The following is a 26,995-nucleotide window of genomic DNA, read 5'->3' as shown; positions in this document are numbered from 1 at the left end:
ACACCTTTCACTCTAATATCTTCATGTTTAAGATAGTGAAGAGAGAGAGACAGAATATTTGACATGGAAAAATAAATCTGCTTTGAATTCTTTCTGGAAACCAAGTAGTGATTGTTTGATTGATTGATTGGTTGAACTTCTGGAGTCAGGGCCATTTTCTGTGAGGATTTTGAAAATACTGACTCATTGAAAATATAAAGGATTGCCTGCCAAATTTTTTTCCTGCCACTTTGTTTTTCTTGTAGATCACACTCAATATTCACAACTAGAAGGAAAAGCAAGACTCTCCTGACTCTGCGGACTTCAAGGATATCATTATGTTGTATTGGATGAGTTTAAACTAGACAAGACTTCTTTCTTAAACACTTCGAGAAAGGTAAATGTAATTCAACAAACTAATCTTTTTCCAGTAGAGGAATAGTTAGGTTAAATTAATCCCATTCTAGTAACATTTCAACCATACTACACTGCAGAATCATCATCTTTGGGATACTTTGTATTGATATATATACCCATATTAAAAAAAAAATTAAAAAGTAATATATATGTATACACCCATATATATATATATATATATATATATAACTATACCTTCCTAGTAATTTTTAGATGTTAAAAGATTTTCATTTGTCAGCCCTTGTATATTTTCAGGAAATGTACCAGTTTCAAGCAATTGTCTTATATGAAAGATAGAAGAGGAAAGACAAGGGTGATGTCCACAGTAGCCAGCCTATTGGTAATTGTATGGATGGGGAAGACCCAGTTAATGTTTCTATTTTGCCTAATGAGTAAAATTACTTGAAAATGAGATCCTAGCTAGTGAGCTATAAAGTCAAATGACTCAAGCAGTACTGATTGACACATACATTTAAAATATGGTGTGGTTTGGGAGACCCAGAGGGAGCTGCAAAGAGAGAGGCTAATTAAATAACCTGTTGTTTAGGATATGCACTGAAAAAGTAAGAGATGTCAAATCCTTACATTCAGCTGAGGGTGCTCTTGTGTAATATAAGTATTTCCTTACTTTTGGCCTAGTATAAGCAGAGATTTACTCTTCCTCTGGATGTGAGTACCCATCATGTATTTTTCTGTCACCCTTTTCTTTCTTTTGCTGCGTGTTGTTGTGAGAAATGCTGACCATAGGTAGCCAAGCCTGAGAGCGTACAGAAATTGTTGCAGAACTACTTTTTATTTTTATTTTTATCTATTTTTATTGTTATTTTTTTTTCTATTTACTATTCTTTTTTTTAGTAATTTTTCTATTACTACAGGACTTAGTAAATAAAAATTTTAATAAGTCTATTTTGTGCCCAAGTGCAGTCAGAAAAATGTGACAGACGTTAGTGTACTCTCTGTCTAGACCCTGCAAGAGTTTCTCATACACTTCACAGAAGCAGTGAGTATTCTTGTGGCCCTCTGTGACACAGTCCTGCCTCAGTGTCAGGAAGCATGCCTGTGGGCCTTACAAACATCATGTATTTGTGAGAGACAGAGCTCCAGTCTGATGAGATGATTAAAATTCTGCAGATCCACAGCTGATACCTTTTTGACCCAGATCTGAAGTTCAGACTTGGAAATACTTCAGTCCCTTGAAATTTCAGGTCATGCTTCATAGAATTGCTGTTTTCATAATTTATAGGCTATGTGTGGTGGTATCATTGTTGAGTCGCTGAGCATCGGTGTGTGTGTGAATCAGCCATCTGCTGTCAGGGCTGAGTCTTGTATCTCCCTGGCCAGTGACAGGGGAGGTCATTACACCATGACGAGACTCTGTCAGATGGGAATGGTTCAAGGTAACAACGTGGCTGTGTCCAAACAAGTCACTTCTGCTTACTGGTAGTAATGACATTTAGAGGACTGAGACGGAGGATGGGGCGTTTTCATAGAGGAATGGAGACTTTGTGAAGACAGAGATGTGAAGGGTTTGCAAGTTTAAGAGGAACAAAGGCTGCCTTTTGTAGCAGGGTTATGAGTTATTTATGGAACCAGATGAGGAATAGAAAAACTGTCTGCACAGAAGAAAAGCAGACTTCAAGATCTGGAAGAGAAGCTGCATTGAGTTATTAGGCCACTGACCTAAGAGCGGTAAAGAAAGAGATACAAAATGCACGTGGTCTCATTTTATTTTGTCTAGACTTGCATACCTTGTACACTTCCCAAGTAGAGAGTGATTCGGTATTTTGGAACTCGTACAAAGCTTCTGCATGTTTTGCTTCAACCAGTGAATGTCCTGGAAACCCAGCATACCCTCAAGGTTAGATCCTTGTGTTAAACTTGCTGTAAAATTTGGGCAGGATGTGGGTTAGCACTAATGATGAGATCCTGTGCCATCTTGCTCTGCCAGGTCCTGTTTCTTTGGAGATGCAGTAATCAATACCAAGGAAAAGTAACGCAGAAACTAAGAAAATTATTTAGCAGGAAATAACTGATTCAAACCATTGGAGACCAAAGATGGTTGGGAAGAGCCAGACACAACTGTATATGGAGCAGTGGGGATTTTACCATACTAGTTTCTGCAAATTGCTGCCAGGCTATTGAGAGCTGAAGTTAAGGTTGAGCTGAAACATTAAAGATTAGGACTAAGACATCTTGCTGCACATCTCATGGAATACATTTATGCTTTATTAGCTGCAGCTAATTAAAAAATGTACTCTCAACAGGTGTAGCCAAACAGGAGGAAAGAACAATTTAAAAATCCTCATCTGTGCGTTAATCCAGTGGTAAGAAAATGTGAAGCTGTAATTGTCTTCTATACTTCCCTCCTCCTTGTTGGGAGAATTTTTTTTTAGGTATTAATTTCTAATTTAGTACTTAGTCTTCTTTCTTTTTCCTCCCCCTCCAAAAATCTCCTCAGACCCTGATGGTTTAAAAATGATACCATGCAAAATTGATGTAACTCTGTGTAGGTTGTGATGTGCCTTGGAGGTGTGATGTACCTGTCTTAAAATCTTAAAAGCAGGTAAAGCTGGAAATGGCTGCATTCACTTTTATGCTGTCTATCCCCCTTTGTTCTCTCTCCCTCCCCCTTCTGCTTGTGCTCACTTGCTCTCTCTTTAGTATAACACAGTTGAACAGCAGTGAAGTGTAAAATGTGCTTTTGCCAAGGTCAGTTTCTTGTGATTACTCGCCTGTGGCAACTTATGCCAGTTGCAACAGACTGAGTCTCAGCAGTCCACAAAGTCACACTGGTGCTTATGCAGAGGACACCCAGTGTAGGTTAGAGTAACCGTAGTCTGGAATAGCTTGTGATGCTGCTGAATTTTAGCTGCTTTATTTAACTCTTCCGATCTGGCTTGTGCTTGCTTCAGTGGTTTGGAGTCTGTGCCATGAAACACTGGGCTGTCCTGGTTCTCTGGAGACCCTTGAGGAGCAGTTTGGGTAGATGAAATTCTTGTTGTTAGAGGTTGTTTCTTTTCTTACAGTGGATGGCTCAAATTTCAGAATTTCTCATAAATTAAGAGAAGATGCATGATGAACACATTCATCTTCTAAATATTACCCATATTTTTTGTGATTGGCTTGCTTTTGGGTGAAGTTCTATCAAATACTGCCATATTGACATTGACACGAGAAATTGTTTATCTGCATAGCAAGAAATACTATGGAAAAATTTAAGAGGTAGTTATTAAGCAATAATTTAAAAGATGAGGAGACAGTCTTAAATGCTGTGCACACTTATATGCATAGAATAATTTTTTGTTTAGAAGATAAAAATAATTTTGACTCCTGAGACGGGAATGTGAGTGTGAGATTCCAGAACATTCACTTTAATAGATAAGATTTGTTGGATCCCATTTTGTTGTATACACTGGATTAGCTACCACCATGTGGAAATAAAGGTAAGGGACCTTTACTTTCATTCTCCTTTCTCACATATGAGCAAACATATCCCTTTATGGAAAAATGTTGTATTTAGAACAGAAAAGCATGGACTTCCTGTATTGTTTGCTTATTTGTACTATCAGCAATATACAGGATTTTGTTTTCCCTCTGGAAATATTTACTTTTGGAAGAAGTATTTAGCTCTTGAGCTGTGTGATAGTGACTTTGAGGTTGCTTGTCTGTCAGTACTGACTAGTAGCGAGGCAGTACATAATCTTGATGATTGACTGAAGGGCTAGAGCTGAACTTTGGCAACCTCAATGAAGTTCAAAATTTCATAGCTTAAATTTATTAAGCATTTGATTAATTTTGAAAATATATGTTGCTGTATTCTCTCTCATGTTTGCTTTGGAATGACTCCTGAGCCACAAGTAAAATAATAGCTCAGCAATTCAGTCGTGTCCTGTAAACACTCTTGCATAAAGCACACAGGAATATTCTTGTGCTCAGTGAAACTCCCTACAAAACAAGGTGAAGTGCTTAATCCTGTGTTTTCAGCTTAGTCTTGCTTTCAGTCTTAGAAGGAGTGGTTTTTATCAAGGAGTATGTTACTTGTTGCTTTTTTGCCTACATGGAGGAGTATTTTGTTTCAAGACTGACTTTGCTTGTATGGTTTTCATAATTTATATAATTCCATGGGTAATCCAGCCCCTTCCCTTTGCTTTTAATAACATTTGTATTGGCCCAGCTCTTATGGAAGAATATGCTTTGAGAGTGTTCAAGACTTTGTGAAGATTGATCTGTCTACTCCCCTTTAAGCTGGAAATTCATGGTAGAAATAAGCAGTGTTTTGTGTGTGTGTGATGGGGTGTAGAGGCCTGTAGTACTTGCAGTGATTAGTGTTGTCTTCTAATTGTTAGAGCAACAGTGGAAATGAGTGTTCCCTGTAGGAGGAAATAGCTGTACTAGAAGAAGCTGGTCTTCAGTCAGCTGAAAAATGAGCAAGTGGGTGTTCTCGGGTGAGGTAATACCCACCCAAAAAAGTGGCATTGTCTGTGCTTACCAGAACCTGCCACATTAATTTCCTTCTATCTTAAGGAACTTGTGAAAAGGAAAGAACTCTTGAGGCACCAAAGTTTTTTTTGGAACATTTCCAATGACGTAGGTCCCTGCAGTGGGCTGCTGCTGCATGCTCCGAGGATTTCCTCATCAGTACGTTCAGCACGAGCAGGCAGTTGACAATTGAGATGGAAGGAATCTTCTCACACCCCTGAACCCATTCAAATCTCCATGCTGAGCTCCTCACTGATTTTTAAAAATTCATTAGAACTTCACTATTTCTCACATTCTCACCTCCTGGATTCTGGCTGATAACAGAAATGCATTGCTGCACACATTAAGGGTCGATGTCGTGGGTGGGGGGTTGGACAAGTGACATTCTGGATTCCTTGAAATCTTGCAAGATTTGCAACCTAATTTTTCTTTTAACTCATGGGTAGAGAGCTGAAAGCTTGTTAAGGGATTTGTTCATACCATTCCTGCTAGTTTTAAAGGGAGTTCTCCAAGTCTGTGTCCTGATAAGTTTAAAAATATTTACTGAGCTAAGACAGATGTGCTGGAAATTAACATTTAACATGTGGATAGAATCTTACTTTTATAATACTCTTGCAGCTTGTGAGTACCACAAGAGTTTTCCCTTCCTGAAGGCAATCACTAAACTCTTGTAGAAGTAGAGGAATGCCTACCTACTCATTGCTTTACTAATTTTATTAGAAACAAACTAGGGAAATGAGCAGTGAATTTGTGTTGTACAGCAAAACATTTATATATATTTTTTTAACTTAATATTTCTGTTGCTTTTCTTGGCAACAGTAGCAGTATCTCATATCATAAGTGTTCTGTTCACATTCCAGGGAGTATTTGAGGACTAGGAGCCAGGTAAAGAGAAGTCAGTAAATTTAGACAGAGAAAACATTCTCAAGTTCCTTATAAAATATGTTTATTCCAAATAAAGGTCTGTGTTAATCTGAGGGAGCAGTAACTTTGTATCACACATATGTCCTTGGAAGACAAAGGAGAGATCAGTTGATAAATCATGGGGGTTTCATTGTTTCCTCTTTTAATGGCGAGTTTATCTTTAAACTTCTAACAGCTATTAATAAATGTCAGTTTTACATTTCAGTTATGATAAAGCAGCATGATTCTTATAGTTTCTTGCATCAGATGGGCAAAATTGAGTGATTAGAATGTAGGATTAGGAGGCAGGGTCTCTGACAGTTTGTTACTTATGGCTTTGACACCTGAATTACTGCATGGAATAGGACGGTCTATAACATGACTTTGGCATCCCCAGGGGAAATACTGACTACAATTTCCTGCCTCATAGGTGCATATGAAGATTAACCTCATGGAATGAGTAAAGTATTTATTAATAGATGATAGTTATTGATATGTCTCCTACTTGTTCATAGCAGTGACATTGCTAATATGTTATTCCTGAGGGGAATGTAAATGAGCTCATAAGCCAAAAGACATTCATTCAAGTAATTTTCATCATCCTGTTCAAAAGCTTGTGAATTCAGTAGTGGCCATGTTAGTACTTACTGTTTGGATGATTTAAAAATACTTAGGAAAAAATGCCATGAAATACAAAGGGAGGACTCAAGGTCATGCTCACTTATTCTGTCTTCACATCACGGTGACTGGAGTGCCTTTGATAATCTTCCTTTAAAGGCCTGCTAGCTGACAGGGAAAGGAGCATACATTTATATCCAGCTACATTTTAGAAGTTTAGTCTTGTTGCATGTTTTCTGCTGTACAGGTATGATGTATGATTAAATTGTGAAATGTCCAATAGCAGCATGGTTTTTTAATTTTTTATTTCTCACATTTTTCATGGCTAAGGTTAAAGATAAATAAAATATTTTGCCAGTCAGTTTCCAGTGTCAGAGCTGTCATTTAGACTGCCATGAACATGTGGGAAAATGAGTATTACTTTATATTTCTTTCAGCGGTCAGCTTGAAGGATGTGAGTGAACAGCAAGGTCATACAGAGTTTTGAAAGAGAGTTTATAGATCCTTTTATTGTATTATTACCTTCTTAATGAAAAAGGCTCCCTGGTCTTTAATTTTTGCTTTTTTATTGGTCTAGAATTCTGTATTCTACTATGCTTTAAATATTAAAAATATTCTTGTCATAAACATCCTTTGGGCCTAATATGGAATTATTGCACAAAGCCTCTGGTTTTGGGTGTGGGCTGAAAGAAAGACATGAGATAAATATGCAGCGGAGAGGAAGGGGAATGCCCTTGAAAACCCAATTTTCTACAAAAGCTGTGGCCCAGAGGTAATTTTGACATAGTGCTTAGTATGTTCTCTGTTGTCTCAAAGTAGTGGTGGTGCTTCTTGTTCCTCTTGATTCCTCTGCCATCATCTTATTGGACTCATCTCCTTTTTTTAGTGTTGTAGTCCAGTTTGCCTAAATATTACATTTGGAAAAAAAAAAAAAAGGGCAAATTAAGCAGCTTTAGTGAATCTCTTCAGCCTTGATAAATTTTATGCTGGCAATGGCCAAGTTGAGCCATAATTAGTCTTCTGTTGTGGTTTCAGTCAGAAAGGTCCCATTCCCTTTGCCCCAGTGGCAGGCACAGAGCTTGTGCCCCGCAGCTGTGTAGAAGACAGCTCAGGAATGTGGCCCAGCACACTCAGTGTCCTCTGCAAGATTTCACTGCCTGCAGGAGCTGCTGAAGGTTACTGGTCGTGGCTTCAAACCCGTGTGGTGAACACACATAACAGAAATATTCAGAATGAAAAGACACAGTGAATTTAATTTTATGTTTCTGTAATGAGAGTTTGAGTTTCTGTCTGATGTTATTGATGGAGCTTTTTCTCTCTCAAGAATTAAACCCAAAGCAATGACTTATGAATCATACTTTGTGTCCCACTTACATACTAGCTTGACTCATCAGTGATTTTTCTTCTGGCATGATTTGGGGGGAATGCCAGTTATTTTTTTGTATGTAGTTTTTAATTATTATTGACTGTGGGATAATGATAGAGATGAAGGCAGTCCAGCTAAACACCTGATTTTATTTAGGTTTTTCTAAAGAGTCATATCATACAATAAGGTATTGTACAATTGCTTAAGAGAGACAGGGAACATGGCTTTCTGATCCTTCATTGACAATATCAAACAAAGACAGTAACATGTGAGGACTGAGAGCTCATTATTATGCTCATAATTTATTTGGCCTACTATTTTTCAGATATATAAGAAATAAAAAAAAAAAAACCAAAAAAACAAAAAAAACCCAAGAGTAATCTCATGTCTGGAAAGTATCTCCTGCAAATAAAGTCCAGAACACAGAGCTTCTGATTTCTAGATTTTCTTTAAGCTACTGATGATCTCATGATAATATGCATTTTTACACAAATTACACTGGTAATGTAACTTCTGCCATTCTTAATATTACTTCTTTTATTGGATAATGTCATTTTAAGTGTTACATTCATCTTGTAATATAACCAGATGCACGATACTTTTAGTACTTGTTTTGTGGGAACTTGAAAAGCAAAACTCAACTTCTGTAGTGCTTTCTAAGTTTAAAAATTTATAATAATCTAGAATTAAAACATTGAAACACTATAAGAATATTTTCTCTTATTAAGAGCAGCCATATAGTTTTTTCTATATTAAACTGTTTTGTACTTGCTTTTTTCCTGTAACCATTATCTAAATACTCCTAATGTCTTTTGTAGAAGCTATAAAAGCTTTTAGTTAGGATTCTCAAAGCCTTTTGGTTTCATTTGCATGCATTTGTAAGCTTCTGTGGCTGAATTCTTACATACAAACAGTAAATTGTTTAATCTGTTCGATATTCTCTAATCTCTCCTCCTCACTGTACGTTCATTGTCAGAACTTGACTCGGGGGATTTGTTTCATGCAGGGTAGCACTTCACCAAATTATTTGTAAGATGAAGCTATACAAGGAATTCCCTTAAGAAATTACTAAGTATGTATTTTTCTGCTGTATATGAGGACTCAAAATCCCTATCTTCACTGCATGTCCAATCAGTAGGTGCTTTATCCTTTAACTGAAGTGGAATTCTGAAGTGAAATATCTTTAATTGATTATTTAAAAGTTGTTGAAGCAACTAGAGAAGACAGAAATGTGACAGATGTGTAGGATATCCACATGCACAGGCTGTGGGCAAATGTATATATCATTGATAAGAAGCACAGATTCTCTCTGCAGGTATGTGAGAATCCAGACTCTTCTCCTGCATCCTGTTGGCACATGTCATTCATCTGTGGGGAATGAAATCCATGTGGCTAAGTCAGACTTCTTAAATTATTGGCATTAGTTTGAGCCAGATACTTCTTTTGCATTATACAACGAATGGGAAAACTTTGGTGCCAAGGAAGGAACAGAACTGAGTGGTAAATGTGAAAGTAATATTTGTTATGGAGCTTTTCACTATAATCTTATCTGATACGACCAGCTCTTAATTGCAGGTAACTTTTTCCTCCTTTCAAACTGACCAAGCAGCCACCCTTAATACAAAAAGTAAAGAAAAACTTGCTCTCAAATTCCCCATTTCTTTTCTCTGCTGGAGGCATCCAGTTTTGTTGATAATGATCTAATCTGTTGCATAACCAGAGAATACTGAGCCTGCTGCCATAGCCTGCTTCTTTCTTGGCACTGTTGGAAGGCTTCAAAGAGAGACTGTGTGTGTGAGGCGACTGCTCTACCAGCAAGACCGAGGGGATCAAAGCCTACGTTTGGAAATGGAAAACAACAGAAAGAGAAGCAGTTACCACACAGTTGCAATCCTGAAACTGAAACCAGTCTCACAGGAATGAACTATTTTGAAGCTGAGGCTAATTTATTACAAATTGTACAGAGTGGGAAAAGATCATGGATTTTTAGGGAAAATTCATCAAGATTTTATTTTGTAGTTTCTTGAAATTTTGAACAATGTTGTTCAAAAACTGGATGTATTGGCAATTATATAAATTGATTTTGCATGATTTTATGCTGCATCACATTTTCTTCTTGGCACTGCTGATGTTTTCAATTAGGAAGTTCTCAAATGAAATCAGTTGCAAAGATTCCTTCAAGAAAAAATAGCAAAGTTTCTGTCCTGGTTTCAGCTGGGGTAGAGAAATTCTTTGAAGGTTGGATAGTTGTTTCAAGATTATATTTAATGATCTTGGGAAAAATACAATGGCCTGTGGTGTGGTTTTTTTTTTTTTTTTGGTTTGTATTCAATTTCATAATAAATGGAAAGAATTTATCTCCACATTATTCCCCAGCATTTTGGATGAAAATTCCTGATTGTTCAAGAGTTACCTAATTTATGAACATCTAAATTATTTTTCAATGATATTAATAAATCAAGTTTATTATTCCTTGTATTTTAAGTACAGGGTCAGATGTTATTTTATTTTTGCTTGTAATTTTGAATATTTGTCTTTAATTCCATATGAAAATGTTCATATTTACCTATGCTAACTTAATAAGACCTTGGAAATGTAGGAATCTGAGCTGTATGTTATTAGGGAAACTTGCTGTCATGTACAAAATATTAAGCAAAAAGAAACCGTGAGACTTTCAGAGTGCCGACTTAATGTAGTATTCTTGGTCATAGCTCATTTGTCCCTATCATTTACTATGGTTTTTATGGTGGGGAAAAGGACAGTATCAGTTTTTTTCATGCTCATCACCTCCCTACAGAAGGGAGGCAAAGGCAAGTTGGAGGTGCAGCAAGCTTACTCTGCCTGCTGTCCTTGTTACAGGGGAGTGTTCTGTAGGATGTGCCAGGTTAATGGTGGTGGCTGTGCCTCTCATTCCTGTGGTGGCCTGGTGACTGGCATGTGTGTGTTGTTTCCTTTATGGTGTGAATCCTAAGAAAAACCTCAAAGCACAAGGTGAGCAGTCTGGATAGAGGTACACTTTATCAGGGTGCAACGCTTTAGTGCCTGAAAGTGTTTGCACGCATAAATTTTGAAATACCGTTCAACTAGTATTTCGGTCTCCAGTGTTAGAAACATTCTGCTCTTCTTGAAAAACAGATTCCTTACTATGTATATTTGCAAAAATTTAAGGTCTGATGAGACCTTTTCCTGATGCTTACAGCAGGCAGCTGTAGTGATGACTGCTTCCTTGGACTGCTTTGCTCTCCGTAGTGGTGTGCATTTCTTCAGGGGTTCTTCCTTGTGGGGTGGGAAAGAAGGAATAGTTGGTCAGATCAGACACTTTTAGGACTTCAACTGTATTTTAAAAACATGTGAGCAATCTGGATCTTTTGAAAGATGTGTGAGATGTATTTAGAAATTACACTGAGGGTCACAGAAGGTATCTTCTTTATCCAAAAGTACCCCAGACCCTTTCTTAGAAACACCAGTCTTTGAAACTTTTCTTATAAAGTGTCTTTTTCACAAGGACTAAACAAGATGTTTTTCTCTCTTGCTTTGTGAGACAACTGAGTTGTTCTGACTGAAATTAAAATACTTTAAAAATTAAGACAAGGCAGAGACTCGGCATGAAAAAGTACAGACCAATTTTTAAAGCTTAGCAATTTTAAGGGATGAACAGTTCTCTGATCCCTAACTGTAATGCTGACAGTCAGCTGCATTGATCCTACCTCTTGCTGGAGAAGCACTACCACCAATTTACTAATTGCCATAATAGTGTTGCCTGGAACATGTTAAATGCCTTTTATATAATCTTTTGTTACATTTTTTTTCTGTCATTCCTTACTAGTAAAATAGATCAACAGCAGAGAAATTGTATATGCTTAGAGGATCCTCTTCTTGTCCTCTTTTTTTTGGGTCATTGAAATCTCTCGCTTTTCAGAGGCTTTTGTACTTTGTTTTTATGTTGAGGGTATTTTTGACAGGGAGTCAATGCTCAGATTGCAGTTTTAGTTACTATGGAGAAGCTTTCCCACAGAAAAGCTTATGCTCTATTTTCTGAACACTGAATTTGACCAACTTCCTCTTAACTTGCAATTCTGAAGTTCATTTTGTACCAGTTTTCTTTAGACTGAAAATTCTTTTGGCTCAGGCATGCTTCCTCTTAGCCTTTGCAATCTGTAGTGTCCTAATGGAAAAAGGAAAAGATGAGGACTGGGACAAAAGAGGAATGTATGCTGAAAGCCTGCATATGAGAAGGGAAATAAATGTGCCTCTAATCTGATTGTTGGGTTTTGTTGAAAGAGAACTATGGCATGGCTGTCTTGGATGTGAGTTCATTGGAGATTTCTAGTATATTCTGATGTATGTTAGTTCCTTCACTTAAGGATATGGTTTCCTTACACAAGGTGCTAGATAACTGGGGTTTCCTTTTTATGTTGTGCAGCAGGTAAGAGTTAAAGTTTTTTTCCCTGGCAAAAAAAACTTCCTGGATCTGGGCTGAATGGCAACTACACATGTACTTGGGTTCTTAGGTAGTTGTGGGGTTTTTTTGGTACTTTCTGTAGTTTTTCTTTGTGTCTGCTATACTGAATACTGTTTGAAGAGGTAGCTACATTAAGGTGTAGTTCAAAGTGGCAGGAAACCATATGAAGGTGGGAACTTGATCCAGAAATAGATTGTGAAAGGTTCTGAAAGCATTTTATTTTCACCTGCTCTGTCAGCATCTGTGCTGAATGAACACTTACTCTTAAGCCCACTGTTCTCAGGCTGGTTAGATTGTGTGATTTTTATTTTTTTTTCACCTCCTTCAGCAATAGGAAGGCATTACTGCAGCCTTTGAAAGGCCCAAAGGTTTGATAGAATTGTGCTGCAATGCAGGCTTTCCTCCTGATCCTGTGCAGTCACTGTGATGTGAAGGGTAGGAACCTTTTTCTCTTCATCCTTTTATTTCTTTCAAATCACCCATTAAATACCTGAGAAAAAAGCAGGATGTTGGGGAAAAAAGTTTTCTACATAATAAGAAAAGTTGGAGAAGAAGAGATTCAGAGAGGGAGCAGCTTTCTAGGTTATGCCTGGAAGATTATTCAGATTGGGGAAGGACTTCAGAATACAGGGCTCAACGCCAATATCTTTTCAAATTCCTAACTCAGCTAAAGACAGATCAATTTCTCACCAATTATCTGTAAATGTGGAAGCATTTTAAAGGGGATTTTCACTGGCTGTTGTCATAGTCTAAGGTGTAATTAATGCTTTCTGGTCTCATTTTTTTCAAGATGCTATATGAGATGAGGAAGGAGTGGACCCTCTATAAAGGGTCTTAAGGTTTCAAACACTGGAAGAATAACAATATTATCAGAAAACCCACGAGGAAAGAGTGACATAAGAACTGAAGATCACATTGCAGCTGATCTTCAAAGATTGGGATTAGAACCAAGGCAGTATTTTCTGTCTCCTCTTTTTCCTATCTGTGTAAATATAGACATATTTTTATTCTGGAATTTCAGTACTGAAATTCTTAAGTAAAATCAGAAATTCTTAAACGACAAAAAAAATTGTTTCCTGGACAGATGACATAGTAATCCTGAGGAGTGCTGGGTTTTGCTTCCTCTTCCTCTCTTTTGTGGCTCTGTCTCACTGAGGTTTGCAAGAAAAAGCTCATGAACTCTTCCAGCAGATAAAGGCTGAAGCTTCTTGTGTATAATCACAAGCAGGCTGACAGAGACACTTTATCAAAGTGACAGTTATTGTGTATAGAAGATTAGTGATAGACAGGAAAGATTTTGTTATGAAGTCTTTCCCAAATCATGAACATTTTCATTTGTGTGACCTTTTCTAATTTAATTAGTGTAAATCTTAAAAGTGCAAAGCATCATGATTAGAGAAGACAAATGTTGTTCAGCAGTATTGCAGAGTTTATCCCCTGAATTTGGTATGAGGGCATGATGTTCCTTGCTGGATTGCAAAACTGAAATTGGCTCTTAACGAAGGATCATCTTGAAAAATCGAATTCACATCCGTGTTTCTAATACCAGCCATACCTCTTGTGTTTTTGCTGCTGCTGTCAGCTTGTATCTATTTGTGTAAAGGTCTTAGATTCATCAACACTTCTGTTAATGTTTATAAAGAAAGCAGTGGTTTGAATATGCATGGCTGAAAACCACATTTCCTGCAGTCATCCCAGCAAATTGCAGGCTCTCGTGAATATTTGGTCCTCAGCTAATACTTATGAAAATGTGAACTATTAATTCATATCCACACATTTCTGGGGAGAGGAAAAGCAGCAGGGACAAAATACTGAAGATTCATGATGTCATGGAGCTTAACTTACTGTGTTGTGTTGTCATTTAAGAACTTCTGACAAAGTTTGTGGTTTTTGTTCTGTCTTTGGAAATGCTGTTTATTGCTTATAAAGCAATGACTCTATAATATTGTGATAACTTGGGGTGTTCCAGTCTCCTCCTCTCCAGTCTTTATTGAAAGTCCATGTTAGGGTACTGCAGCCAGGTTGTCTCTCCTACATAATGATAATTTCTGTTTTCTTCCCAAAATTCTGGGCATGATACTGGTTTTGTTGTTTATAGGAAGCATTTGAATATCTAGTTCAAATAGTTTTAGTTCAAATCTTAATATAAAAGCTTAAAAAATATGGATAAGCACAGTTTCTGCATGTATTATTATTGCTTCTTGAATGTTGTCTTTATAGTTATTATGAAGACTATTCTGATGGAAAAAGTGTTTAGGACTTTATAGCAGATTTAGAATTATGTGCATGTATTTGTATCATGTTCATTGAATCAGTGGAAGAGGCGTCAAAAGCCATTTTAGAAGAAGCTATTGCTATTTAATACTGGTTTTATATTTATTATGCAAATGACCTCATATAAACCTTACTTTACGTGCCTTAAGTACTAAGAAAATAACACTTTTAGGTAGCATTTTAATTTACTTGCTCCATTCTGTACTTATAATAGGGTTAGTTGTGGGAATGTGTTTTATAGAGTTTTTTTTTTAATGTTTTGGCATTGTGTAGTTGAATAAATAATTTGCATTTGAAATGTGAAAAAGTCAGCACCACTTAGACTCCTTCACTCTTGAAGGCTAGTCTGCCTTTTTGTGTAATTCAGAAGAACATGTGTTGGCACACATGTGAGGAAAGCCAATATCCAAAACAGGACAAAAGAAAGAATTTCTTACATAAATACCCAGCGGTCCACAGTGGGTCAGCAGTGTCATAGAGCAGTGAGGTTTTTGAGGTTCAACAGGCAAATCTTACAAAGACTTCAGTTAAAAAAAAAACCAAAACTTTAAATAAGATAAAGAATAGTAAATCTTTTCTGTTTACCTTTAATTTTGACCTCATTCTACAGCTCCTCACCCATACGGTCAGTACAGTGATTAGACTTGTCCAAGGCCATCCACATAGCCTGAATGTTAGTTGTGATGGCATCTCCTCTAGGAGTGCTGAGAGGTCTCTCAGATGTAGGTGGGTAGAGGTATTGACATGGCTAGACCCTCACTGTCTACGCATGAAAAACAACTTTGTTTTGGCATCTGTGATATTTTAGCAGCACAAACTTTTAGTTATGGCAGATGCATATCAGAGACAACCAAAGCTTTCTGTACAACTTGGCAAACAGATCAGGGAAGTTCTGTTTTGAATGTCAGTACAAAATGGAAATCCTGTAGCTGGCAACTATTTCCAGACATAGATCTGCACCTAGCGTGCTTTTAGTAACTTACTATTGTCTCATGAATTAGTTGTTTCTTTTACCTGCTTTAGGCTTTATTTTTATTTGATGATGTGGCCTTGATAAGGCCTCATGAGTTTGATCTCCTTTCTAAGGAAAATTCATAGGACCTGGTATTTTGGCTTCAATTTTTTTTTAAAACACAGTACTCTTTGTAGCAGAGCACGGCTTGACTGATGACAGCCTAATGACAGAAGAGTTTGCTTTGAAATGGGGTTTGGTTTAGAGCAGGAAGGACTGATGTGGTCTTGTAAGGGAAACTTGATGAAGGAGCAGGGAATATTTCTTCTGTGTTGTTAGGAGACCCTATGCTTTACCAAATTTTTCCTGGTTTTAGCTGTGTTTGTCTCTGTATTACTGAAGATGTGCTTCACTTCCTAAGTTCAGAGTGTTGGTTTTGTGTTAAATTCAGTTCAGTGCAAATTCATTAGCATTTTTTTGTTATTTGGAAGAAATTGCAGTCTTGCAGAACTGAAAAATGTAATTTGAGATTATATTGAGCTCAGAACTTTTCCTCATTGTTAATAGTTGTTCTAATTTTTGGGCAGCTCATCACTTGAATGTGTTTGTGTGAACACTGTGTATCTTCCATACCTCGTGTGTGCTGCTGTGTGCCTCATGTTCTACTCGCTAACAAACAAGAGATGTCATTGGAATAGGAAACATTAACATTAATGCAAATTACTGCAAAAATGCTGAGAGTTTTCATTGGAATATACACTAAATCTTGTGCTTCAAGGCTTAACAGATGCCTAAGACACAGATTAGGGAAGTGGGGAAAGTTTTTTATACATGTGCAGACTGATGGGCCTTGATTTGTTTCTGAATCATACAGTTACGGCTGTTGTCTGAAGTTCTTGATTAAATAAAACATAAGTGTCTAATATAGCAGGATCTAAAGAATCCCAAAGGATTGAATATGGCAGTTGCTCTGTTTTTATGATAATATTACCCTTTGCCCCCTTGTTTATCACCTATGAAATTTATTACATTTTCAGCGATATTAAATTATTATTGCAGGCTTAGACTCTAGATGCAAATTAAGCTTTTGATTAAATCTTCATTGATTTCAGGTGAGGTATGAATTTCAGTCCAAGTATATGAAAGTAATATTTAAAAATGCCATTTCTGTAATGTAGTAGTGACACAATGGGAAATTTTGCTGCCCTTCTGGTGATTGAAGAAGCAAGGTTTTCTTCCCTTGGTATGCAATAAACCTTGTGAGATGCATTCTGCCTGGAGAGCATTATAGTTTAAATAAGGAATAACTGTGGAACTGTAATTAAATACAAATTGCAGTGCTAAAGCACACTCAACAAATTATCACTTGATAGAGTTTTCATGGTTCTGAGGAGGCTCTTTTAGATGTAGGCAAATTTGAATGCTCTTGCTTTAATTCTACACTTCTGCTATAAAAACTTACTCTGTTGCCAGCTTTCTAGTTTTTATTTGTGCTTTAGACTTTCTCGTTTTTCAAATGAAAGGGTTTTGTTTTTCTCCCCCTTAACTCAAAACTCAGAGAAACTCTTGCTCTTGTGTTTTACTGATTCTTAAGTGAAGCTTGGTCATGAGGGCACGACTCTTGCTTTATCAAACTGTAGCTGCTGGGCAGTTCCTGAGGGCTCACTGGGCTTGCATTCACAGGGGAAGTGTTCCAGGCTGTAATAGCAGCCTTTGCCATGCACTGACAGTGTGACATTAACAGTATTTATACAAATGTGACACCAACGAACAACCTTGGAAGATGAAGAACTTGTGTTTCAGCATAAGGTCTTTGTTCTAAAATTTCTAATTATAATTTTGAGGATTAAGTTAGAGAGATACACTTAAAATACAGGACTTAAAAAAAATTAATGCAAGTTTTTGGTTTAGTTTAATTTAACTTTTCAGTTGCTGGCTTATAACCAGTCTTCTTGCTGAAACTGAAATAAGCACATTTAGTGCAAAATGAACTTCAAGTTTAAAAGCACTTACAAAAAAGAATTCTGAATAATCAGTGTTTGAAGGTACATTAATATTTTATATTGAACTGTGTATTAATTACCATAGAGATGTTTTCATTCTCCTCTTCTTTTGGAAAATTTAAGTATTTGTAAGACATGTGACAGACTGATACCAAAGACCTTTTCCTCTGAAAAATTCTGGTAAACTGAGATCAGTCTGGCTGAGATTTTTTTGGTGGGAGTGCAGCTGCTTGGCAGTTAATGTGACCAAAGGAAATTGGTAGTGGTGGTGGGGAGCCTTTCATGCATGCAGAGGGTTGCTTCTAGTGATCCTTCTTCCTTTCTATCTTCTTGATGGAATGTGAAATACTAGGTTTGGATTTCATCTTAATACAGCTGAAGTTTGGTCTTGTTAATCATCAGGTCCAAAGTTTGTATCTGGTGGAATTATCTGGAAAAATGATGCATCTTTCAAAGCTGGTTTTTTTTTTTTCCCTAAAATACCATTCTAATTTAAAGAATTCATGTTAAACTTGTAGAGCAAAGATTATATGGAAGCACATTACAATATTGCTATGTACAATTACAGTATTGCTATTGGGAAATATAGCCCAAGGAATTCATATTTAAAAGGGAATTCTAAGAAAAAGAAATCTACAGATTTTATTATTTTGGAGGGCAGGCAGTGAGAATTGCTTGTCTCCAGCCTGAACTTATGTGCATTAGATACTGAAATACTAATGAGGAAAATAGACTGGATGATAATTTTTTTTCATTTCAGATGTTGAATCTTCTACTTTCTCTTTTCCTATGTTGTGCCCAGGATTTATCCTGCTAGTGATTAAAAATATTCCAGTGTGGGCAGTAGAACTGTAAGTTTGATAGCATATCTTGCAGTATTGCCTACCAAAATTTTATTTCATTTATCATAGCTGTTTAAATGATGCTGAGTAGATGTGTGTTTTCTTTCATCATTCCTTGCTTATTGTTCTCTGGTCTTTTCAGTGCATTACTTGAAAGTTGTTTTAATATATTATAAATATTCTCATTAACAAATCTTTAATGGCTCCAGGCCTAGATATATTTTTTTTAGTAAATATATTTTATTTATAAGCATCTGTACATATTTTCCCCTCTATTTCTCTGTTGCTACCTGAAATGTCATATGATGTCTTTTAGCTCTTTCCTTTTCTGGGACTACAGAACACTTGGTTTTGTGCTTAGAGCCATTCCAACTACCAAATTTCTGGACAGCAATTATCCTAAATCCACTTCAAACTACAATGAAGTTGCTGGTAGCTTTGTCCAATTCAATATGAAGGAATTCTTTTAAATTCTCTTAAATCCCTGCTGGGCTTAGAAAAGGATTAACTGTATGGTGGCTGTGTTTGATCTTTCTGTTTTCATTTTAGTTGGTAAATGTTATTCTTTCCCCAACATTTCCTCAAAATGTTTTCCAGTTCTGTTTTCCTGTGAGGTTGGTGATGTCCTGTTCTTAGGACATTTGCCTTGAGCTTTGACTAGAGCTGGGTGAATAACTGCTGGACTGAGAACACTGCAGAGACAGCTTTTGGACAATATATATTTTTAAAATTCAGTCTCTTTCCCATTGATAAAATCGTGATGAATTTGATTGGGAGAGTAATTTATTTTTATATTATTTAATTAAGCTTTATCCTCTGTGTCCCAGTCTCCCCTCCCCCTGTTAAGGAGAAGGCCTGTACAGTAAAATAGTAGTAGGGGTAACAGTACAATTACACGTTTTTTGTATTTTTCTTTTTCTGACAGGCTTCAGCACTCTTCCAAATATATGGCGCTTGAAGCTCATCAGGTGCAAACCTACAGCTGAAACATGGACTGAAATTTGAGTGGAAAATAGCATACCTTTCACTGAAGTGGAAGCCTGTTTATAATGGGGGTTAACCTTAATTTAGAGCTGGTTTTGCCACTCAGTTTTCGGTGGGCAGAATGACTGCCCTTTTAGCAATAGAAGAGAATGTGTGTGGAAAAGATGAAGGAAAAAACCTAATAATTTCTTGTGCCTGACCTCACAGAGAAACCTCTTCCTTCCCCCAAGCCAACCATGGTAAAGTCCCATAAATTTTCTCCACATGTTCTAGCTGTGTTTAAGCAGACAGTAGGGAAGATTCGAAGCTGTAACAGGATACCTTTGTCCTTGAAGAGTGGGACTGAATTTCAGCCTCTTCTTTTCTGAATGTTTTCTTTTGGCTAGAGATTAGAATCGTATTTGTTTGACTTCTTTTTTTTTTTCCTCCATAGGATATCTGCTAATGAAGGTTAATGTTGTTGGATGTGCATTTCAGCATTTAATTTTTTGGCTCAATGACCCATAGCTCCTTTTGTTGATGTTTTGGGGAGGGAGTAGATTAGTGTTAGTGTCTTATGTGTGAGATAAACTTCTTCATCACTTAGTGCTCCAGCCTAAAGACAAAGATGCAGGAAAAAAGAAAGTGGAACATTAGCTTGCAATATTTATTTTAAAATTTATTTATGCAGATTAAAGTTACTTTCTTTATGTAATATTAGCCAAAATTTTATAATATAAACATGATTCTTTCTGACTGCAGAATTGAGTGAAATGTATCCTATTGTGATATGGTGATATACATGCCTTTTAAGAAAAGTTAGATTTTATAACAGGAGGGTTGGTTATAAAAATATTTAACTTAGTGGGTAAATTCTTGGTGCAAATCCTTTAGGAAGCACAGTTACACTTGGGATACAAGTCAGTTTGCCTCTGTTTGTAAGATGAAATTCTTCTGCCTTGTTTAGCATCTATTATTTAAGAAGAAACTCTTGGGTTCCTAGTAATGTGTATTCCTGAAAAAGTCACATCCAGATCCACAAGAGTGGATATTGTAACCATTAAACCAAATTCCTTATCCTAATACTTTAAAGAATGCCTATTGTCTTGCCTTTTCAAGCAGTGAGCTATGTTGTGTCTTCAAGTTAATCAAAGTGTGACAGTGAAGTCAAAACTAGTCTTTCCTCAGGAATGCCTTCAGTGTGTTTCAGAAAGTGGTGAAGGCAGTCAGACATTGACAAAAGTGCTCAGATCCAAGGGCTTGGAGCCGTTTCTGCTCATTTGCTATGTTTAATAAAACAGGAAAGAGAAAGGACAATTTTTCATTACTAAAAGTTGAAAGTTCTATTTTGAAGCACCTTGAAATGTTTTCAATAATAATGAGCTAGGTCTGAGTCTAGTTTTACATTCAAAGCTCTTGTGCTACAAACTGGTTTGGAGTAACTGTAGATTGCTCTTTGTGATCTCAGCAGAAGGTTTACATGCTAAACAAGGCACAGCTCTTGTGCTGCAAACTGGTTTGGAGTAACTGTAGATTGCTCTTTGTGATCTCAGCAATGCGGGGAATTTTTGCGTTGTGGGAATCCCCTGCTCCGGCAACCAGGATTCAGTGGCCACCAGAGACACTGAGTGCAAAACTGGTCGTGGATTAAGGAGGAGAAATCTCTTACAGATTGCTCAGTGTGGCCTCAGATCAGTTCCTCAGCTCTTTCTTTTGCTGAGCTGTGTCTGTGTGCAAAGGGTTATGTTACTCTTTGGACCAGATTCCCTCTCTTTGTATACCTGTGCTGACTGATTTCACCAGGGTTACTTCTGGTCAGTACAGATGCAAGGTGAGAAGCAAGGTTTCCGTTTACATTGTCAAGGACATTTGATTTCTTTTTGAATTTCAGCATTCTGCTTGTATGTAGAATACAAACCAGTATTTTCTTAACATGCAAGGTAAGGAGGACAAAGTTAAGATTATGAACTTCTCAGAATATAAGACCACGAGCAGGTCAAAGATGAATGTACTAACAAGTGAGGTGCTCTGGAAATTAGTCTCTTCCCTATACAGTGCTAGGTTTTACATGCTTATGAATTTTGGATATGCAGAGGAGCTCCTGGATGTCAGTGAGAATGTCAGTGATGTTGTTTCACACTTCAACTCTGTCCTAGAAGGAAAGGCCATTGCAGTGTTCCTCCTCTGGATATGCTAATGCACTATGAAAGTGCGCATCATGTCTGGATGGGCCCTGCTGATAAAATACTGCCTGGAGATCTCGCAAAGTGCTAATGTGTCAAAGCGCCCGCGAGCAGAGGGTGAATAATACTGCTTTGGAAAGGTCACGTCTGCTGGAGTTAGCTGCTGCGTCCTACTCGTGTGGGGCTGGACTCCACCCTGAAAAGTTCTGTACATTGCAGTCTCAAAATCCACAGTTTAATGGGTAGAATCAATAGGGCTGATAAAGTGTCTTAAATTAGACAGTGGGAAAGAAAAGCAAGCTCCAAAAGCTTTAAAGCCTCTCTTAACTGGCTCTTTGAGTTAGGATGGTTGTCTGATTTCAGCTCTTGCCTACTGGAGTGCTCCCCAAAGTGTGTTACCTGTTCTGGAATTGCCTTCTCATTTCCAGGCTTCCTGTATTTCTTTACCTCCTAATGAGAAAAACTCTTCCACTTCTTGCAATGATTTCTGGTAGTTACCTAGGACCATTTGCCAAGCAAAGTTACTAGTTACTCTTACTAGTTACTCTCACTTGATGAACCCATTAAAAAAAAAAAACCAAACAAACCAAAACAAATCTACTTATATATTTTTTTAATGTTACATTTTACAGTAGCATTTGACTCTCCCCTCTTACTTAAATCTTTATGCCTTTTTTTCTTCTAAGGCTTGTAATATTTAATATAATTCATAAAATATTGTGAGCGTGGTATACAATTTGTGTATGTAACATTAAATAATAAAATAGGTGCAACTAAAGTATAACTTCAGTTATACTCTTGCAATTTTATTTGGGACCTGGTTATTCTGAAACACTTTTCATAAAGCATGTACATGTAAAACTTGCACATATTAATATCTCTAAAAAAGAAGAAGATCTTCAAACAACTTTGAGCTGCAATGCAATATATCAGTCTTGTCAACTATTTCTAGTGTCTTGCAGGACATTTGTGTCCATAGATAACCTCTCATCCTGGACTTAATTATTTACAAAAGTATGTGTCCATCATGCAGACTGTGTAATTTCTGAGTAAATCTCTGAGTTCTAGATGATCTGGCAATTTTTCTGTTGTGAGGAAGAGACGTTTCCTCATTAGCGAGGAAAAGGTTCATCGCTTCATGATAGTTCTGGGACTACAGTCTGAAGCGGAGCTCTGCAAAGAGGAAATGCTCTTCCTCCTTTTGTTTCCTATTTTGTTTCTCCATGAATAACTGTTCCTTCACCCCACTTGGTTAGCTTAGGAGTTCTGATTCCCCGGAATGGTCTGTTCTCCTAATGTTTGCTTAAAAAGGAAAAGCATTTTGAGTCTGCTTTTAGGAGTATGTTTAAGTAATGTTCGTTCTGTTCAGCCAGTGTTTTCATTGCTAGGCGTTTAAAGGATAGATGAGAGTTCATCTTTCAAGCAAATCCTTTACTGATTGTTTCGATGCACCGTAGTTGTTGCTTATTTACGTTAGGCAAGCCACTGCCCAGCCACAGTGTTTTGTTTGGCTTTGATTTTTCCATTCCTGATGTCTCTTGGAGACTAGTAGGTTGGATAATTCCAAGTTTGGTATCTTACCTTTATATTTTCTTGTCTGTTTCTCTTTGAGGCTCTGCTTGAGGTCACTGCTGCTGCTTCACTGATGAAATTAAGTTTATTCTCAAACACTCCAAAAGTAGGTACTGGATGATTTATGTACCATGTAAACTGCAAGGTGCCTGGCTTCCTGTAGGACAGTCCTTCTCTGTGTATGTAAATAAAGTGTAGGGATCTCCCTCCATAGAAGAGAATTGTTAAGGTTGGGAAACACCTCTAAGGTCATATAATCCAGCCATTAACTCAGCACTGACAAATCCACTACAAAACCATATCCTTAAGCACCCCGTCTATGCATTTTTTGAATATTTCCTGGGATGGTGATTTAACCACTTCCCTGGGGAGCCTGTTCCAGTGCCTGACTGCCCTTTTAGTGAAGAAATTTTTCCTATTATCAAATATAAACCTCCTCTGATGCAACCGCTTAAACTTGCAGCACCTAGCAGTTCTGTTAGTTCTGTGCTACACAAGGTCATTCTTACGATATTTGTCCTGCCAAATGCTGTTTCCAGTACGCTTGGGTGCTTGTTTAGCATTTGTGCTCTGTCTTTGAAGTCTTCTGTTATTAGAAAACCAGGTGGAAGAGCCACCAGAATCTCCAGTGCTCTTATTTTCCACTGCTCTAAAACATCTGTTCTCTGGCATTTGTGGGAGCAGTGCTGGGTCATGGATGGCTTGGGCCTCATCCAGCCTCACCTGTTCTGAAGGGTTGAGACTATGAGGGCAAGGGAAAGGCTTGGTTTTATCAACTTCTAAAATTTTCTTTTTGTCTAAAAATACAATTTAAAAATCAAGTAGAACCAAACCCACACTTTCTCTTAGGACTTGATGTCTCATTGAGTGCACTGGGGCATAAAGATAGATAATTCACATTACTTGTTGCTTGGTACAACAAGAATGGTATATCGCACATGACTGTGTTTGACCATAGCTTTTAATGCCATGACAATTTGTTAAACATGGCATTGTAAAATGTTTACAAATTTAGAACAGCAGCAAAATAAAACCTGACATTGGTTTACAGTAAAAGTAAATAAAGTATCTTCCTAACAGTATCCCATGTGGCTAGATATAAATTTTTTTTTCCCTAAATTCTTTGTATATGCTTTGTTGGAAAACTCAGTAAACCGTGCCACTTTGTTTCACTTGTTCAGTATTTGAAGAATGCTGTCTAATGGGAATAAATTTGATTTAAAACCCAAAACCTTACAAATGTAGTAAAGACTAGATGACAGGACAAAGATCCTGAAAATAATTTGAATTTACAGAAGTAAGTTGCAAATCAAATCTAAGGTAGCGTAGGTACATACAAGATGGAAGTTTCCATGATGGCTGTACACTTGATTAGATGGGAAGTCCAAAAAGGAGTATTTGGGTGTACTGAAAGTAAGACACTTCTGCCTAGCAGAGGCCATTTGGTCAGCTTGAGTGTAGTCCGGGAGAACTTTACTCCCTGCAGTAATTGACTGATCCAGGCTCTTAACTGGTCTCCCATCCAATCAAGCTAAGCTATTCGATTCTTTACCTACATGTGGGTTGGTTTTTTTTTCCCCCTTGCGTTTCAGCAGCTTTCTCTTTTCATTCCAGTGTTTTTGTAGTTCAGCATAGATTATGTGTACACCTGGTAAATTATCTTCCCTCTTCTCTAAGCATTAGGATGGAAGGTTACTGGGGAAATGCAGTACATCTCTATTTGCTTTTGTTAAACAAAAGCCAACCTCAGTATTAACTTTTCCAGACATTTTCTTGATTTAGCCACAAAAAAACATCTTCAGTAATTTTCTTCTAGCGGTGCAGGCTGGGCAGTTGGATTGGCAGGAGGTCAAGCAAGCAACTGACAGTTCCAATTGAGACCTTGTTGTATTGATACCTTATTCATTATCAGCTGTACATCTTTTAAAGAAAACACCATGCTAATTGATAGCTACCTTTTGTTTATAATGATTAATAATATAAAATTAATTGTCTGCAGTGGGTATAGAAAGAGATGATCTATGTTAATCAATTATAAATGAAACCTTAATATTTGGTGAGTCTGACAGTGATCTCTGGAAATAATTTCTTAAAAGGAACATCTTTTTGAGTAATTACTTTTTCCTAAACATTACAGTTGGAAATTGACTGATGATATTGAGCATTTTTACCTTTTCTTTACTGGTGTTTGCACTGCCTCTTTTTTTTTTTTTTCACTTTTTTTCACTTAGCTAAATGGTAGACTTTTCCAGTGTTTTTTTGGGTGGAAATTAGGGTTAAGTTTGGGGGTGGTAGTGGAAAGAAAAACAGGATTAAATAATAATTTTGAGGAAGTATTTAATTTCTAGACAGGACACTGTTTTGTCTCATACATTAAGCTGCCACACCTACTTTTCCCTTCCTTTTTCTTCCTGGAGGGCTCAGCTCGAGGCCCCGATGACCTCCCTGGGCACCCTTCACCACTGACACCTAGAGGTTTAAATGTGTCCTGCCTATGGAAGGTTGTATTTTGTCCCCTCACAGTTTTTTTCAAACTTCCTTGCTTTCTTCAGTGTTGGGAAAATTCTGGTGACGTGTAGGCAGTAGCAGGTGAGGATTTATGAAGTGTGTCACTCAAAAGTAGCAGGAGGAGTTTGATGATGCTGCATAAGCCAGAAAAGAAATTTCCTGGGTTGTGGAGGAAAGGAGGTGCATTTCAATTGAAAGGAGGATGCACCTCAGCAGTGAGCACTAAGGACTAGATTTTCTAATCAAAGAAATTTTAAAAAAGTATTTTTTGACAGGTGTTACTTGTGTCTCTGGCACAATGTGTTTCCGTGCCTTCCCTTCTGGGCCTCTGCTGGGGAAGTGAGTTGACATGCATCTGCCTGCTGTTTACAAGCTCCACATTGTGAGTAAGGAAGGGCAAGGAGAAAAACATGCCCCTTTTTGTCAATTGTTGGTGCTGTTTTGGCGCTGCTTGACTTAGGGATCCCTTTAATGATGATACACTAGTATGTTAAAGAGGAATGTTCTCACATCTCCTTTGAATGGAAGGTTTATTGTACTTGATTTGTTTGCTGTAGTTGTAAGCTCTCTGGAGTAATGACTTTCTTATGTGGTTTGTAAAGTGCTGTGTTTACTCTTGATGTCCTGCAAATTGCTGTAAAAAATAATACAGGGAGTAATGTAGCAGCACTTACCTCTTATTCTTTTTTCTATATCCAGTATAATAAAATTATACAATTATGATTGAAGAAGATACGGAGGTAATGTAGTTTAAATGCTGTTGTTTCCAAGGAATTAGAAGGCACTTGCCCACCTTTACAGTAAAATACCTTTTTTTTTTTTTTAATTCAGTGAAGATGGATATGTATAGTTGTGTTTGAAAAATTCAGCTACTATGTAGCTATTAACCTAATTTTGAGGATCTTTTAAAATATTTAATTAACGTATCTATAGAGTCCAGTAATACTTCAGCACATACTATTTAAAAGCTCTGCCATAGTTTGCTTTAGGTATTTATGAACATAGGTGCCAAAATAAGATTGATTGCAATTACATAAAAAAATAAGTATCTGAAAATCTGACCCAAGTTTCATCATGGGTTTTTTTTTAATTATGAAAATAATGGTAATTTTTCCCATTTTGAAACTTAGATATTGGTTTTTGCAGTGTTTTTGGTAGTATTTAGTGTTTTTTTAAGACTTGAAATTGCAGACTCAGTGCATTATATCATAAATTTAATCCAGAAAAAAAACTGGAAAAATATTCTGAGTCACCCTGATTATTTTATTAAATGCCATGATTTTGGGAATTGCAACCTGTGCCTTTTAAAAGCGGGAGTTTTGTGATACACGGGGTACCATGCATTGAACAGACTGCTATCGAATGTCTGCTGCTGTTCTGCAGTAACGAATCCCCTTATGAATGGCTGTGGAAAGTTTAAAGGTTATTATCTCGTGTTTGTTTACTTTGTAAAGATAAGATTTCAGAGAAAATC

The 26,995-nt window shown here is 37.0% G+C and overlaps 1 protein-coding gene across 1 annotated transcript in view; it reads left to right on the top strand.

Annotated features, from left to right (window-relative positions):
• The first annotated feature begins 246 nt into the window (after nucleotides 1–246).
• LDLRAD4 (low density lipoprotein receptor class A domain containing 4) overlaps nucleotides 247–26,995 on the top strand; it is a 235,944-nt gene continuing 209,195 nt past the window's right edge. Inside the window, exon 1 of the mRNA XM_041477592.1 lies at nucleotides 247–376. The gene's annotated coding sequence lies outside the window, so the exon portion shown is untranslated. The remainder of the gene's footprint in view (nucleotides 377–26,995) is intronic.

Source organism: Pyrgilauda ruficollis, unplaced genomic scaffold (assembly GCF_017590135.1).
Source record: "Pyrgilauda ruficollis isolate IOZ18807 unplaced genomic scaffold, ASM1759013v1 scaffold41, whole genome shotgun sequence".
In the NCBI taxonomy this organism is placed as follows: Eukaryota; Metazoa; Chordata; class Aves; order Passeriformes; family Passeridae; genus Pyrgilauda; species Pyrgilauda ruficollis.
Note: the sequence above shows the minus strand (reverse complement) of the source record. Positions and strands in the feature narration are given on the sequence as shown.